General features: G+C 44.7%; 1 pseudogene; it reads right to left on the bottom strand.

Moving 5' to 3' along the window:
- Positions 1-14,997: 14,997 nt before the first annotated feature.
- LOC127493903 (U2 spliceosomal RNA) lies at positions 14,998-15,211 on the bottom strand (annotated as a pseudogene).
- Between the last annotated feature and the right edge of the window lie 2,699 nt (positions 15,212-17,910).

Raw genomic sequence — 17,910 nt, 5'->3', positions numbered from 1 at the left:
TTCATTCCCAAATGGCCACAAAGCCAGGGTTGGGTCAGACAGAAGCCAGGTGCCTGGAAATCCAAGTACTTGGGCCAATTTCCACTGCCGACCCAGGTGCAGTGGCAAGATCTACATCTACTGTTCACCTCTCTCTACATCTCCTGGTTGTATTCTCACATGCAGGAAAACAAGAACCTGGACCAAGTCTAACTGGAGGTCTCTACAAGCCCAGCTACTTTCTTTTTTCTTTCTTTCTTTTTGACAGGCAGAGTGGACAGTGAGAGAGAGAGACAGAGAGAAAGGTCTTCCTTTGCCGTTGGTTCACCCTCCAATGGCCGCCACGGCTGGCATGCTGCGGCCGGCGCACCACACTGATCCGATGGCAGGAGCCAGGTACTTATCCTGGTCTCCCATGGGGTGCAGGGCCCAAGGACTTGGGCCATCCTCCACTGCACTCCCTGGCCACAGCAGAGAGCTGGCCTGGAAGAGGGGCAACCGGGACAAAATCCGACGCCCTGACCGGGACTAGAACCCGGTGTGCCGGCGCCGCAAGGCGGAGGATTAGCCTAGTGAGCCACGGCGCCGGCCAAGCCCAGCTACTTTCAATTCCCATAATATAATCGGGGGGTCTCCACTGCAATAAATTCTCCTCAGTTTAAAGCCTCAAACATTAACTGGACACTGCTTCTTTTCTTGGTGCAGAGTGATGCAGATGGACAGGAGGAGCTGGGACTCGAACCGGGCACTGCTACATAGGATGCATTCCAAGTGTGCCACAGTACCTCTTCCCCGCATTCCTTTCCTTAGCTCTGCCAACTCACCTTTCTCCCTCTGTGTCATTTTTTTCTTTGAATTTGTTTCTCTTTGAGCAGTTCTTGTCATTCTGAAAGATAACTACAGGCTTCAACTCAACATGTTCTTTGTTTAATCTCTCTTGCAACAAATGTTCTGTATTTGCCTCATTTAAAAAACTTTTGCTTTCTAGATTTTTCTCTTTTTTCTTTTTTTAAAAAGATTTATTTATTTACTTGAGAGAGAGTTAAAGACAGAGGGAGGGAGAGATAGAGAAGGAGGTCTCCCATCCACAGGTTCACTCCCCAAAAGGCTGCAATTCTTTTGGATCTCCCACATGGGTGCAGAAGCCCAAGCACTTGGGCCATCTTCTGCTGCTTTCCCAGGCCATCAGCAGGGAGCTGGATCAGAAGTGGAGCAGCTGGGGACATGAACCAGTGCCCATATGGGATGTGAGTGCTACACACAGATGCCCAACCTACTATGCCACAGCACCAGCCCTAGTTTTTTTTTTTTTTTAATAAAAGTCGTTGGACAGTTTCTAGTCACAGGTCCTCACAGTCCCATGATGTCCATTGCTGGCATGAAGCAATCATCTGGAGGGGTTGTTGAATCAGATTCTTGGGGCTTATGTTATAGGATAGTAACGGGTTAAGCCACTGCCTGCTACACTAGTATCTTCCACTTCCAACCAAGCTCTCTGTTAATGCACCTGGAAAGGCAGAAGATGGCCCAAGTGATGGGAGTTCCAGGCTCCTGTCTTTGGCCTGGTCCAGTCCTGTCATGGCCATCTGGGGAGTAAATTAGCAGATGGAAAATCTATCTCCCCCCACTCTGTAACTCTTTCAAATAAATAAATAAATCATCAGCAACAACCACCACCCCCCAGATTTTTGAGTCACAGCCTCAGAGTTTCTGATCCAATGGATCAGGGTTGGGTAGGGAATTTGCATTTCTGAAAAGTTCCCAGGTTGAGTTCCAGCCTTCAGCCCCATTATTTTGGGCCACTGGAGAGTGAACAAGTTCTCTCTTGCTCTCTGTTTCTCTTCCTGTCAAAACTAATTTAAAAATAAATAAAAATATGGGGCCAGTGTTGTGGCACAGCAGGTAATGCCACTGCCTGCAGTGCTGGCATCCCATATGGGCAGCGGTTCAAGTCCCAGCTGCTCCACTTCCAATCCAGTTCTCTGCTATGACCTGGGAAAGCAGTAGAAAATGGCCCAACAAGGACTTAAACATTTTTCAAAAGAGGAAATCCAAATGGCCAATAGACACATGAAAAAATGTTCAGGATCACTACCTGTCAGGGAAATGCAAATCAAAACCACCTGGTTAGAATGGCTTTCATACAGAAATCAACAAACAATAAATACTAGCGAGGATATTGGGGGAAAAGGTACACTAATCCACTATTGGTGGGAATGTAAACTGATAAAGCCACTATCGAAGACAGTATGGAGATACTTCAAAAATCTGAATACAGATGACTTACCATATGACCCAGCCATCCCACTCCTGGGAATTTACCCAAGGGAAATGAAATCAGTAAGCAAAAGAGTTATCTGCTCCTCCATGTTTATTACAGCTCAATACACAATAGCTAAGGCATGGAATCAACACAAATGCCCATCAACTGGATAAAGAAATTATAGGATATACACCATGGAATACTACACAGTGGTGAAAAAAATTGAAATCTGGTTATTTGCAACAAGATGGATGAATCTAGAAAACATATTTAGTGAAATAAGCCAGTCCCACAGGGTAAAATACCATATATTCTCTCTGATCTGTAAGAACAAATAGAGCACCTAAAATGAAATCTGTAGAAGTGAAATTGACACTTCAAGAAGGGATGACTTCAGCTGCCCTTATCTTGACTGTCAAGGAAAAATTTCATTTTTTAATTTATTTTTTTCTTCATGCCATTTGTTGAACTCTTTATTTAACATAGTTAATCATATGTGTAGAAAATCTATTGAAAATAGATCTCAGTAAAAAAATAAGAGTGGGAATAAGAAAGGGAGGAGGAAGTTTGTAACCATAAAGCTATATAGTTTGGGGCTGGTGCTGTGGTGTGGTAGGTTAATCCTCTGCCTGTGGTGCCAGCATCCCATATGGGCACCAGTTCTAGTCCTGGAAGCTCCTCTTCCCATCCAGCTCTCTTCTATAGCCTGGGAAAGCAGTGGAGGACAGGCCAAGGCCTTGGGCCCCTGCATCCACGTGGGAGACCCGGAAGAGTTTCCTGGCTTCTGGCTTCGGATTGACACAGCTCTGGCCATTGCAGCCATTGGGGAGTAAACCAGCGAATGGAAGACCTTTCTCTCTGTCTCTCCCTCTCACTGTCTGTAACTCTATGTCTCAAATAAATAAAATCTTATTTTTAAAAAAAAGCTTTATAGTTCTGTATACATTCCTACAGACTTACTTCTAAGGATACAGTTTAAAAACTTGTCATGGGACTCCAAATCCAATTAAGTTTGGTGGTAAAAATGCCATCTTAATTAGTAAAGTAATCATAGTAAGTGTTGAAGTGAACATATAGATAGGATTAAGTGTTAAAGAGATCATATAAATAGCATCAAGTGCCTGGTAATACTAATAGAATTAAAAAGAAGAGAATGTTCCAACATGGGAAGCAGTCCACACAGCAGACTCATAAAATGACAATCACTTTAAATAACACTCTGACCTCAGAATAAGCCCTTAAATCTTCCTTCTCTGGCTGAAAAGCCCATGGGAGCATTTCAGGCATGGAAAGCCAAGGCACTGTGGCAAAAATGTTCTACATGAAGGGTCTCTGTGAGTGAGACCCCAGTGGAAAGAACTGGCCATCAAAGAAGGATGCACTTTTCTCTAAAGGGAGGAGAGAACTTCCACTTGCTTACAGCCCTGTCCAAATACTGACAGAGTTTGTGGACTCAAAAAGCTTCCACAGCCTAGGCAGCTTATGTCAAGAGCCTCAGTGGTCACTGAAATCATACATAAAAGTATTAATTGTTAAATTAACAACAGGAGTCACTGATAGCAAAATGGCGCAGTCTTATCTATGGTGTGATCCACACCCTGACACCATCCGAGGCTCTAGCTCCTGCCGCTATTGCTGGAAGCCTGGTAGCCACCTGGCCCAACCAATGGTGTCAGCCCCACCCCCATCCTAATGGGATTTGTTGTTCCTACTTCCCTGCCCAGCAAAGTTTTAAAAGGACCTGTTCCTGAACACTTGGCTCTCTCTTCCTCACTGTCTCCTGACCTCTGTCTCTGTCTCTCTCTCTCTTCTGCTCTCCTTCTTCCTGTTTTCCTTCTTTGCCCCTTCCCTCCAGTCTGTCGGGTCTCCCCCAATAAACTCTTTCCCTTACTCTGGTGTGTGGTATGTTTTGTGGCGGCCTTACAGTCACTGTGCACTAACTCCTTATGCAGGACCTCTGTCCTCAATGAGTTGCATTATGAGTTAACTGTAAAACTAGTTCTCAGTTGTGTGTGTGTGTGTGTGCACGTGCACAAATTGTTGAAATATTTACTTAGTATAGAGTTGGTCTTCTGTGTCCAAAGTTAAGTGAAAATGAATTTTAGTGGAGAATGGGACTGGCAAGGGGAAAAGGAGGAGGAGGAGGGGTGGGAGTGTGAGTGGGAGGGCAGGTATGGTGGGAAGAATAACTATATTTCTAAAGTTGTAATTATGAAATTTATATTCCTTAAAAAATAAATTTAAAAAGAAGATGGTCCAAGTGCTTGGGCATCTGCACCCACCTGGGAGACATGGAAGAAGCTTCAGGCTTCTGGCTTCAGATTGGCCCAGCTCTGGCCATTGTGGCCATTTGGGGAGTGAACCAGTGGATGGAAGACCTCTCCCTCCCTCTCTGCCTCTCTGTAACTTTGCTTCTCAAATTAAAAAAAAAAAAAAAAAAAAGTTCCCAGATGAGGCTGAGGCTGCTGTTCCAGGAGTGGTCCCTAGAGAAGCACTGCTGCAGTGGACAGTGCTGGTGCTCTGCCCAGTGGCCTTTGCTAAGCCTGCATGCTTGGCAGCCAGCTGCTGTGGGTTTGGGCTATTCATGGCTCACAAATACCCCTTTTCCTGAGAACTGCCCTCAAGTGACGTGCACTATCTTAGCCAGAAATGTATGGGAGGTGACCTCCTCCTCTTAGTAAAATGATACTGTCTTACCTGGGATGCCATCTTAGGCTCTGGCCCCATTGGCTTCTTGTAAAATAAGCTTCCATCCTAAACCCAGCATGGCTTACTAGACGTCAACCACAAGGGTCAGCTCCACCCCAACTCTAATGGGATTTGCTGCTCCCACTTCCTTACCTCTGTGAAGCTATATAAGACCTGTTCTAGTACAGGCTGCTGTTCTCTCATGCACAGGGAGCCAGCCTGATGGATTTCCCCCTCCCAACAATAGGCCTTCTCCCTTGTTTTGTGGTTGCCTTTCACTCCAACCAAGTGTGGCCTACAGCCAAGGCCTCAGCCCTGGCAACATGGTGGGGAGAGTGGCCCTTGTGCTCTAGAGCACCCTGTGAGGTCAGGGTGAGGCTGAGCTCCGGTTGCAATTGTTGTGGGTGAAATGGCAGTGCAGAAGAAATTATTTGTCTCACATGGAAGAAGAATTTCCAAGTGGACAAGGCAAAGAGAAAAGCAAGATTTAAAGATTTAAAAGTCAGATTTATTTTAAGTCATATTTATTTAAGTCAGCCAGAGTGACACGGAGGTTGGCTCCAAGAAAGGAACAACCCAAAGGGGCTTGTGGTCCTGGGGTTTTTAAGCACAATTTTGGGGAAGAAAAAAAAAACCCAATATTCAGTTACATGAAAGGGACAAAACCTATCAAAAGACCTGATCTGCAATCTTTATCCTGTCTGGCTTGCTCATGATGAAACAAAAGAGCCATCAGAAGGGTGGGATACCTTGTGAGGTGTCAGATTCCAGGTTTCCAGGCCCCCACACCTAGCTGAAGGTGTCCACCTCTTCTGTGATTACCAAACTCACTGAGAAGAGGTATTGGCCCAGTGAAGTCCTCCAATTAGCATCTTGATGATCCCTATCATCTCAAAGGGTCTCATTTCTGGGAATTTTGGCCTAGGGCAGGAAGCAACCACCACCTGCACATAGCCTCTGGATGGAAGCTCAGCGCAAAGAACATTGACTAGTCAAGGAAGGCATGAGCAGCTCCGGCCAGGAACCTGGACATGCACTGAACAGGCACCTATCAGCCCCACCTTTGAACTTGAAGCTTCTCTGCCTTTACTCCTCTGGGGAACCAGGAATTAGGCATAGCTGCCAGGCTCCTTACTTTGTGTCTGTTAGTAAAATGTCGCAGTCTTATCTGTGGCATGATCTACACCTGGACACCATCCTAGGCTCTAGCCCACCACCATACCACCACCACCACCCCCACTGTCATTGCTGGAAGCCAGGTAACCACATAGCCCAACCATAGGGGCTATGGTTACCAAACCCTAGTGGGATTGGTTACTCCTATTTCCCTGCCTGCCCCCGCCCCTACAAAGGTTTAAGAGGACCTGTTCCTGAACACGAGTTCTCTTGATCTCTCTCACACACTCTCCTCTCTTTTACCCTCTCCCCCTGCCCATTGGGCTTCCCCTACCTGACAATAAACCTTTCCTCTAACTGCAGTGTTTGCTTTATGGCAGCCTTACTTTGGTGCCGTGACTGAGATCCAAGATCCCCCACTGACTTTTTGCTCTCCATTCGGGATTTGAGCTGCTTTGAGGTCCTGGATTTCTGCCAGTCACAAAACACACCTCCGGATCTTCTTCCACACCACCAAATTCTCCATGATCTACACCCACACACTGGCCTCTCAAATTCCTGAGTTAAGATGGGGTGGGTGGAGGATCCTCTCAGTGTGACTCCACTATGGGTTGTGGTTTCACTCTGCTTTGTCTCAAAGTTCTGGTACTGGGCACCACAACTCTTACAGCCTTGTGCCTCTATGGACTCTGTGTCTGGGCAACAGTGGGTTTGGGTGACAACTCAACTCTTGTTTCTCTTCTATGGGATAAGTCCTGGGCTCCAGTGGGCACCTGGGTGACAACCCCCACCATCTGTTCCCATATCCTCTCGTTGGATGGCCATGATCCTGGGAATGCCTGATATCCACCAATCTGACTCTATGGGTCACCGTGGGAATTTCTCTGTCCCATATTCTGTCCAACCCTCCTCTCGGTTGTCTACTACCTTGACACCTCAGTCCAAATGGCTGCTTAATGACACATTTAACCCCAACATTATTGATATCTCTACCACTTCTGTGAGCGTTTGGAAAAGTGGAAGCTTTCCTAGGTCTAAGCTTTCTCTTATCTCAGCTCTAAATTTTCTCTGGCTCAAACTCTCTTAACTTTCAAAGCTCTCACCAAAAAAGCCAATACCCCTTTCTTCTATGTTCGAGGCCCTAGCTCTCACTGTTTCAGCCCACTGTACCTTCCCCTCCTATCCAGGAATTCCAACCTTATCTCAGAACCAGGCCTTGTCCAAAGTCTTCTCTCACATCTTATCAATGATCCTCTCTAACACCCTCCTCCCAGAGAAGCAAGGGCAAGTTTGGGAACGGGCCACTCCATGCCTTCACCTTCTGGCCCTATTCCTCCAACTGCCCCTCCCCATCCTGTTCCAATTTTACTGTAAGAATAGCAAGGGAGTGGTGATCCCATCCTTCTGAGCTCCCTCTTTACTGCAAAACAAATTAGGTATCCCACCCTTTTGATGGCTCTTTTGTTTTACATGAGCAAGCCAGACAGGATAATCAGGTCTTTTGAATACGAAGCTGACTTGCTAGGTCTCCTGAATTCCTACAACTTTGATTTCCTGGTCCCATTAGCGAGCATTTCCTAGACTGGTCCTTTAAACCAGCCGGCTTACCGGGTTAATTACTATTTTCAGATATATCTCCTAATTGCCCCTTACTCTGTCACCTATCTGACTCTCCTCCTTAAAATCTCTCTCTCCAATTATCTACTCTGATGGATGCACCCCCCCCCCCTTTAAACCTAACATAATGGTGAACAATCTCCAGTGGACTCCTTGTCCCTGGCACATTGTCCCCTGGCCCACAGTCACCTTTGGGACCTGTCTGGCAGCTGCCTGGACTTTTGTTTCAGAGGCAGTCCCAAGTGGCTGACTGTTGACTAGGACATCATTGGCCTACTGTGTTCTTAGGGTAAAAAAACAACCGTAACTAAACATTAGGTTTGAAGAAATTTTTCTCTTCTAATTTAGGAAGATTGCTGCCTTTAAAAATATTGCTTTGTAACTTGCTGAACTTATTTTGCAATTTATTTTAAGAGATTTCTGATGCTATAGAAATGGGTAATCAGTACTCGATGAAACAGCAATGGGTAACCAGTACTTGTTATAGTCCCTAAGGTAGATTTTGCAATCTCTGGTTTAATGTCATTGATTTATAGCTAGAGTTTTATAAAAGGAGTAGAATTCCATATGAATGCAACTTTGGCCTTAATTCAAATAGAGGTATAATATAATATCAGCATCTTAAGTCATTACGGTGTAACTGCTAAATGTAAGCTGGGTAAAGGCAAATGAGATAAATCTAAATGTAAACTTTGGTACTTTTAGCACCTTATATTCTATAGAAAAACTATTTGGGCTTGGTAACAAATACATTTTTATAAACTGTCTGAACAATAGTTCAATACTACTTAGTCCCGGTCGGGGCGCCGGATTCTGTCCTGGTTGCCCCTCTTCCAGGCCAGCTCTTTGCTGTGGCCAGGGAGTGCAGTGGAGGATGGCCCAAGTGCTTGTGCCCTGCACCCCATGGGAGACCAGGAGAAGCACCTGGCTCCTGGCTTCGGATCAGCGCAGTGCACCAGCCGCAGCACGCCGGCCATGGCGGCCATTGGAGGGTGAACCAAAGGAAGACCTTTCTCTCTGTCTCTCTCTCTCTCTCACTGTCCACTCTGCCTGTCAAAAAAAAAAAAAAATAACTAAGGCTGAAATTGGATGGGTTACCTTATTTAGAAAATATTGTCTTAATTTGGAGATTTTTAACAAGTTATTTCAAAATATTAATCAAGAAAATCAGCAGATAGAAAAAGGTCACAAGTATAAAAATGTGTTCTTGGTAAGGAAGGTTAATAACAAAAGAGTTTTTTTGAATAAAAAAGGACATGGTTTGTAAGAATTACTTTATCCTGATGGCTAGTTTACTCTAAACTGGAATGGAAATGATAGAAAGTTTTAAGTAAGTTGAAGAAGGTGTGTGGAAGTCACAGAAGGCTATGAAAGAAAGAAATTTTTGGACACAAAAGCTATGAATCTATTTTTCTTTGATACAGAATTAGAATCTGACCCTCTGTTAAAACAATGAGTTAAAGTAATCTATTACATTCTCTTAATGTCTCTGTTAGATTCTAGTTATTTAAAAACAGTTGATTTTTTTTATTAAGGATTATGGCTTGTTTAAATACATGCTTATTCTAAAACATTTGAGTAATCACCTTTTTTTTTTTTTTTAACAGGCAGAGTGGACAGAGAGAGAGAGAGAGACAGAGAGAAAGGTCTTCCTTTTGCCATTGGTTCACCCTCCAATGGCCACCGTGGCCAGCGCACTGCGCTGATCCGAAGCCAGGAGCCAGGTACTTATCCTGGTCTCCCATGGGGTGCAGGGCCCAAGTACTTGGGCCATCCTCCACTGCACTCCCTGGCCACAGCAGAGAGCTGGCCTGGAAGAGGGGCAACCGGGACAGAATCCGGCGCCCCGACCAGGACTAGAACCCGGTGTGCTGGCGCCGCAAGGCGGAGGATTAGCCTAGTGAGCCGCGGCGCCAGCCTTGAGTAATCACCTTGTAACAGTGATCAAATCTTGTCTATATTATGTCATGATGTTAAAGGATCTTTTTTCTTTTTTTTTTTTATTTGACAGAGAGATAGGCAGTGAGAGAGAGAGAGAAAGGTCCTCCCTCTATCGGATCACTCCCCAAATGGCCACCATGGCTGGAACTATGCAGATCTGAAGCCAGGAGCCAGGTGCTTCCTCCTGGTCTCCCATGTGAGTGCAGGAGCCCAAGCACTTGGGCCACCTCCACTGCCTTCCCCGGGCCACAGCAGAGAGCTGGACTGGAAGAGGAGCAACTGGGACTAGAACCCAGCACCCATACGGGATGCCAGCACCACAGGATTAACCAAGTGAGCCACGGTGCCAGCCCCAAGGGATCTTATTTCAACCAGATATTTTAAGCCTTCTTGGCATCCTTGACAGGCAAGCAAGCAAGCAAGCAAGCAAGAAAGAAAATCAAAGTTCCAAAGAATTTGGGCTATTTGGATTATATTAGAAGTACTGTCAAGATGTGAAGTGGTGCTAAATTTTAAGTTATGATAATGTAAAATGCTACAGATACAAATGCCCAAAAGTTAAAAAGTCTAATGATCTGATTTTACCAGATGTGATAGCTATCTTAATGAGAAAGGCCCAGAGGCCTAAAAGGGTTAAATGTTTTAAAAAATCCTACAGGTGCTTTCTAAAATACTGTGTGGAATAAGCAAGTGCCTCTTGTTGGTTAATGAGTTTATAATTTTAAACGTGGCAATTTAAAGTCTTTTGTCATCCACAGTTTTGTATATCAGATTTGCTGCTTATAAAACTAAACATTGTTGGTTCTGTTTTTAGCTGTCCTCCTATAGAATCCAATGGACTTTTTCAAGCCACTTCTATTGTATACAAGTCTGTAAACAGAAGAAGCCAATAATGCACTACAGGTTCCAACTGAGAGAAAGTATGGTTAATTGAGGTTACTAAGAGCAAAAAGTAATTCAAATCAATTGGTAATTTTAGAAACAGATTTTAAGAAGCTATTACTGAAACTGCTTTATTGTTATGTCATACATGTATACATATTGTATGTCTACAAGGCAGAATTTATTAAGAACTCTGTTTTAATTGGCTTATAGATAAAAGACTGCCCATAAATTTAAACTGCTAAAATTAATCGAAGATACATTTTGATTCATGTGACCTGAATCTATGTATCAGATGTTTTAAATTTGCTGGTAGAAAGAAACTAAAAATGTTTTTATATTTTTGTGCTTGAGTTTGCTGGTCAAAACAAGCTACACCATGTTAGATATTTAAGAGATGTTTGCAGGCTGGTGCTGTGGCTCACTAGGCTAATCCTCTGCCTTGCAGCGCCAGCACACCGGGTTCTAGTCCCAGTCAGGGCGCCGGATTCTGTCCTGGTTGCCCCTCTTCCAGGCCAGCTCTCTGCTGTGGCCAGGGAGTGCAGTGAAGGATGGCCCAAGAGCTTGGGTCCTGCACCCGCATGGGAGACCAGGAGAAGCACCTGGCTCCTGCCTTCGGATCGGTGGCCATTGGAGGGTGAACCAACGGCAAAAGAAGACCTTTCTCTCTGTCTCTCTCTCACTGTCCACTCTGCCTGTCAAAAAAAAAAAAAAAAGTTTCCAAATATGCATATTCTTAAAGTTTATAGAGGGTATTGTACCTTCTGGTAAATGTTTTCATAGTTGTTATTTAATGGTTGAAATTGCTAGCTAAATTTTTATTTGTTATTGCTATTGTCAGTAAGCGATCTGGGACTTGCTCCCTCATTTCTCTATTCTAAGGCTGACTTGTTCCCTCACTTCTTTATTCTATTCGAGGTGGGAAACTGACTATACTGAGTGACTCTCCAAAATGCATAATTTGATTTTTAGATCTTCTAAAAAGGGATGGCTAACATTTTTCTGTAATAGCATAGCTAGAAGGAGAGCTTAAATTACAATTTCACAGCTAGATTGACTTTGCCATGTGCACAGTAAACAGGCAAAAACCTCCCTTTCAGACCTAAGGGAGAGAAAGTTTTAAAGTAAGGACTTAGCTTTCCTCATGGGCATTGTCCACATCACAGAAAAACCACCATCAGAACATGCCTGTGACTATAGGCTTCTAGTTTAGGCCACCAAAGATTAGAGGTGGGACTTTAACACTCCCCTTGACTTGCATCCTCTGGTCTGCTTTAACAAAAACAAGGAGGAAAAGAAAGCTAAGCATCAAAAGCAATGTAAAGATAGGTGACAAGCCAATTAAGGCTGCTCTCTGTTCAGTGATCTGCTATCAAGGAGACCCAAAAGGCAGTTGGGTCTTTCAATGTGGAAAGCCAGGGCTTCAGCAGGAGTCAGCTTATGAAGAACCCTGCCAGCCAAGAGTTGGGTCACTGGAAACAGAACTGTCCTGGAGTCGAAGGACTTCAGGTCAGAGCCACAGATCTTGTTGGCTCTAAGCTGAAAAGCTCTTCACTCAGCCAAGCTTCCAAAGTAACCACCGCTGCTGAGGGGATGACCAAGTAGGGTCAGTAACATTGCAGGCAGAACTGTAAATTTCTTGTTAGAGATGCCAGCTGCCTTTACCTGGCCAGCTCTCCTCCCGGGCAAGCTAGGTAATGGAAGTCAACAAGGTGCCTTCCCTAAGGAGGTTCACACCTCCCTTCAGATGTAACCCATGTGAAGAAATACCTAGCCCTGGGCCTCATAACTGGCAAGTCCTTAAAGCTCATCTGATTATTATCGGGCCCCTTCTGTCAGTTTCTATTTGCCTCTCAGTGGGAAAACTTATTTGTGGCTTAGCACCTTTCTTAGGTCCTCCAATAATGACTCCATCTTTTGTTCTAGACCCTATCTAGCTCACTTGGGACCTCATTCCTTTGTAATCATAGCCTCTACTCTAACATCAATGGCTCTATTCCTGACCTGTGTGTATTGACGGTCCTCTCCCCTACTTAATATTGTATGATTGTTCAGAATTTCTCTACAGGCAAACCCCTCTACCCACAAAAGATGAGTGATCTTTCTCCCAGTCTTGGTTGGGATCAGTTTCAAACCACGTCCACCAGTCTTCGCAAGGGTCCAGAGACCCCCCTCATTTCCTCTCCTCTATGAAATCCTTTCATTACTTGGTTAATGCCACTCTTAGGGTCATTATTTTCTATTCTCACCCTTTCTTTTATACTATTGTGTCTGTTTAAGTGTTCATAGGAGGTGATAATGGAACAAACCAAAGCCTTCACCAACCAGGTGCACAACCAAATGCTGCTACAGGGATATACTCAGCTTCCCATCCAGGAGACAGTGGCTTGAGACATTGCCCCATGTCAGCAGGAAGTAGCTCTAAAGACAGATTCTCAACCCTCCATCCCTTCTGGACTTTGGGACTGATGTAATCCCATACAACTCTTGCTTTATAAAAAACAAAAGGAAGGAATGTTAGTAAAATGGCACAGTCTTATCTATGGAGTGATCTACTCCCCAGAACACCATCCTAGGCTCTAGCAGCAGGCATCACTGGCAGCAGTTTAACCTGCTATGCCACAACACCGGTTCCTTAGCTGGTGTGGGATTAAGTGGGTAGTTAGTTAGCTTGAGCTGGAACTCTGGTTTTTTTTTAAACAAAATTTATTTATTTGAAAGAGTTACAGAGAGAGAGGGAGAGACAGAGATCTTTCATTCACTGGTTCATTCCCCAAAATGGCTGCCAGAGCAGGGGCTGGGCCAGGCCAAAGCCAGGAGCAAGGAGCTTTGTCTGGATCTCCCACATGGGTGTAGGAGCCTGAGCACTTGGGCTATTCCCAGGCACATTGGCAGGGAGCTAGAGAGGAAATAGACCCAGCACCTATATGAGATGCGGGCATCATAGACCATGGCTTTAACCTGCTACACCACAAAGACCACCTACAGCAGGGGCTCTTGTATCCCTGCATAATGATGCTTTCTCTTTAACTCTGGTATACTCACCTTCCCAGGATGCACCTGTCACATCCAGGCCGAGGGTGCCTGCTGAGACTCCACCATATTTGCATTCCAATTGGAGCACCACCCACTTCCTTATAAAAAGAGATGGGAGTGGCCGAGAGCTCTGTCACGTTAGCCTGTTTAGAGGGCCAGATCCAGGTTTCTCTCTCCAGCGTGAACACACTGGGACGTGCGCCTCTGGCTCTCTCATGTGTTCTTTCACCACAGGGCTTGACCAACAAAGGTAGTTTTCAGATTTTTTTGCTTTCTTTCTAGTTTATGGACAATTCTCTGACCCACTCAAGTTGGGTATTTCTCTGGATGGGGCAGCCCACACTCTTGCATCAAAGTATGTTAATTCCCTCACTGTTCCTACTTGCACAGGGAAACAGTATCCACTTAGTTTCTCTCTCTGCAGTAGACAAGAACCTGGATCAAAAATTAATGTATTCATTGCCCACATCAAAGCCACCTACTGCCCTTTTGGAGCTGGCCCAGGATCGCTGGAGACGCCTTCCGTAACTGCCCCATGTGGGAAGGTCTCCAGCGCTGGGAGGGCATTCAGTTCTCCACTTCTTCCCACAGGAAAACTCCAACTTCACCATACTCAGAAAGTGTAGACACGGGTGCCACCGTAAGGTTAAGCGCTATAGCTAGTTCCTTTAAAATGAGATTTTATTTTTTAATAGAAGGAAACACAACTTTTTGATACTTTGGTCTGGAGAATCACTCTAAAGAGATAATTTTTTTGCTTTTAATTTTGTGTTATTTATATGAGAGGTAGAGTTACAGAGAGAGGGAGAAAGAGAGAGATCTTCCATCCGCTGGTTTTACTTCCCAAATGGCCGCAATGGCTGGAGCTGTGCCAATCCGGAGCTGGGAGCCAGGAGCTTCTTCCAGGCCTCCCAAGTGGGTGCAGGGGCCCAAAGATTTGTGTCTTCTATTTCTTTCCCAGGCTATAGCAGAGAGCTGCATAGGAAGCAGCACCCATATGTGATGCCAACAGTAGAGGCATAGACCCCTATGCCACAGCACCAGCCTCTTGCATTCTTTTCATTGTGAATAATAATTTTCAGAAAGGGGATGTAGTAGTAAAAAATCCTTTCACTCCATTTTTTTATAAAGATTTACTTTAGGGTTTGGTGCTGTGGCCTCTAAACTTATCTTTTAACTGCATTTTCCATGACCTTTTTGGCAAAACCCAGTGATTTATATTCCATTATAAAGGATGCTATGTGAGGCCAGTGCTGTGGCATAGTAGGCTAAGCTTCCACCTGCAGCACCTGCATCCCATGTGGGCACTGGTTCAAGTCCCGGCTTCTTCTCTTCCTATCTAGCTAATGGCCTGGGAAAGCAGTAGAAGACGGCTCAAGTCTTTGGGACCTTGCACCCACAGGGGAGGCCCATAAGAAGCTCCTGGCTTCAAATCGGCCCAGCTCCAGCTGTTGTGGCCATTTGGGGAGTGAACCAATGGATTGAAAACCTTTCTGTATGTCTCTCTCTATAATTTGGCCTCTCAGATAAATAAATAAAATCTTGAGAAAAAAAAAAAAGGATGCTGTGTGACATCTGGGTATCTCATACTTTCTCATGTATAGCTGCACAGTAGTTGCTGGTTTCTCTGTCTTAAATTGGTAAGAACAAATACTACACTTGATCTTAGCCAAAAGGCCGAGAAGCAATTCTCTGTCTTATATAAACAATACTGCTACTGATCTCTGTCTATTTTTCCTGTGTCCCTTAACTGATTATTTCACTATGTTTCTAGAAAATTCTGTTTAAAAGCCAAATACAAGTTTAAAACATTGATGCGCACTGCCACACACTACCATTTAAAGACTCAATATCAGAGTCAATTCACAAAGGCTCCTAGAAGATAAAGCCTTCAGAGGTGACCTCTGCAGAGGGGACTCACAATTGCAAAATTTGTTAAAAATCTGCATGAATGAGTGATAAGCACAATAGTTTTCTTCTCTAATATTTATTTGCTTTTATGGGTATCTGGTTAAAAGATCATTAATTTTATTTTTCAATCCATTCCTTTAAATAAATTTTAATTGGTTAACTTATGAAAAGCACTGTCATAGTCATTGGTCCATGGTGCATAATCCAAAAATATACATATTATTAGCTAATATTATTAAAACTGCCTTAGGATGGAGCTGGTGTTGTGCCATAGCAGGTTAAGCTGTATCCTGCAATGTTGGCATACAGTATGGGAATGGGATCAAATCCCAGCTGCTCCACTTCCAACTCAGCTCCCTGCTAATGGCCTGGGAAAAGCTGTGAAAGATGTCCCAAGTGTTTGGGCTTCTGCACCCACATGGGAGACCTGGAAGAAGCTCCTGGTTCCAATGCGGCCATCTGGAATGTGGACCAGAGGAAGAGGATCTCTCTCTGTCTCTCCTTTGTGTGTAACTCTAACTTTCCAATAAATAAATCTTGAAACAAACAAACACAAAGACACCAAAACTCCTTGGGGCAGGGGTTGGGGGTGCAGTCAGTTGAGCCACTGCTTAGGGTACGTGCATACCATATCCGAGTGCAGGTTTGAATTCCAGCTGCTCTGCTTCTGATGCAGCTCCCTGCAAGTGTGTCTGGGAAGGTAGAAGAAGATAGCCCAAGTGCCTGGAGACCAGGATGGAGTTTCAGCCTCCTGGCTTCAGCCTGGCCCAGCCCATGCCATTGCTGCCATTTTGGGGGAGTGAAACAGTATGGAAGATCTCATGCCTTCCTTCCCTCTGTAACTCTGCCTTTCAAATAAACAAAAAATCTTAAGAAATCCTTAAATATTTCACAGTATCAAGAGATGAGACACAAATGAATGAATAATGTTCAAACAGGTAGTGAAAACCTGTGTGCTGGACACTGAGCTAAATCCTAAGGCTGTGATCTGGAGCAACAGAATTCCCTGCATGTGTGAGGGCAAAAGACAATAAGCACAATTTACATGACAAGTAAGAAAACCATGCACCACACAGCTGGCAGCAGGGCCAGAGCTGAGGGCAACCCCCTCCTAAGATACCTGCACTTAAAGGCAGGCTGCCCTCCCCTCTCCTTTCCTAGCACCTGTGGGATTTCACTGAAGGGGGAAAAAGTAGTCAGAAAAGGAATGTAAGGTTTAAGAACTCTTTGGAAGCACCAAACACAGGTGGCTTCCTCAGGTCCCTAATGCAAAAAAAAGGGAGAGAATCAAAACAGCAGGATTAAACGTGTTTCTGTTGCTAGCGGGTGTTAGGGGGAGGTGACCAGTTCCCAGGGAAGGGGCATTGGAGTAACTGAGGGCACCAAGGCCACAGACTGTACAGATCCCTGGGGAGCAGAAGCCACAGGGCAAGGGTCACAAGCACACAGCACAGGGCGGGTAGGGATCCATGGGCAGCCGTTGGAGAGGGAGACAGGGGCCTAGTGAGGACAAACCAGACTGAAATGATGCTGGGGTTCAGCAGTGAACACTCAGATGGAACAAAAAGGTGACGCGTGGGCACTGATCTATTGGTTGATACGTGGAATGGTTTTACGAGGAGAAGATGAGTTTTCACAGACTCAGAAAACAAGCTGTCATCAGACATCCTAAGTTAGGTGTTATCACCACTACACTGACCAGTTGTTCTCCGTATCCACAGAAGGTGGAGAACAAGGACTGGAAGAAGATTCATGAGGCCTGTGTCAAAGAGGTCCATCGGGGGACCCCTTCCAGCCACCTGTGCGCCTTCGCGCAGGGCCTCTCACACAAGCAAAGTGGCACTGCAGTTTGGGAATCTGGCAAAAAGAAAATCCCCAGCATTTCATTCCACTGAAAATGAACACAACTGCTCTACAGTTACATGCCTTCCAAAAACCTGAAATGGCTCTGTCACCTGAAAAGAATGGAAGGCGTGTCAGCCCTGTAACGGCGCTGTGGTGCAGTCCTGGCTCATTCTGGGCTCCAGTCACACCGTGCTATCCACTACCACCCGTAAGTGCAACTTACAAATGAGTACTTACCTTCACATCGTCTTCTTCTTTTCCTATAGCAATAGGGTGTGTTTTTTATTTTTTGCTATTTGACAGGCAGATCCAGCTCAGGTTCTATGACCTCATTGAGACCTTCCCATGAGCACTCTCTCTTATCTGAACTCTTACATTGTTTATGGTGTAGACTGCTCACCTAGTCCTTTGCATTAATCAATCAAACTACCAATGCACTGAGATCTCATGAGCACCAAACGAGATGCTTTCCCCACAACATAAATGTATTTTGTCAGTAATGAATAAATAACAATGTATTTTATCAGTCAAATCTTCATGTACAGTGACTTCCTTGATAGCCTGCTGATTGATGAAATCTGAATCTCTTTGGCCAAAACACTGAAGGAAACATAAGTGAAATCTGAGACACA

Source organism: Oryctolagus cuniculus, chromosome 7, assembly GCF_964237555.1.
Source record: "Oryctolagus cuniculus chromosome 7, mOryCun1.1, whole genome shotgun sequence".
Taxonomy (NCBI): domain Eukaryota; kingdom Metazoa; phylum Chordata; class Mammalia; order Lagomorpha; family Leporidae; genus Oryctolagus; species Oryctolagus cuniculus.
This window is presented reverse-complemented; position numbering and strand designations above follow the sequence as displayed.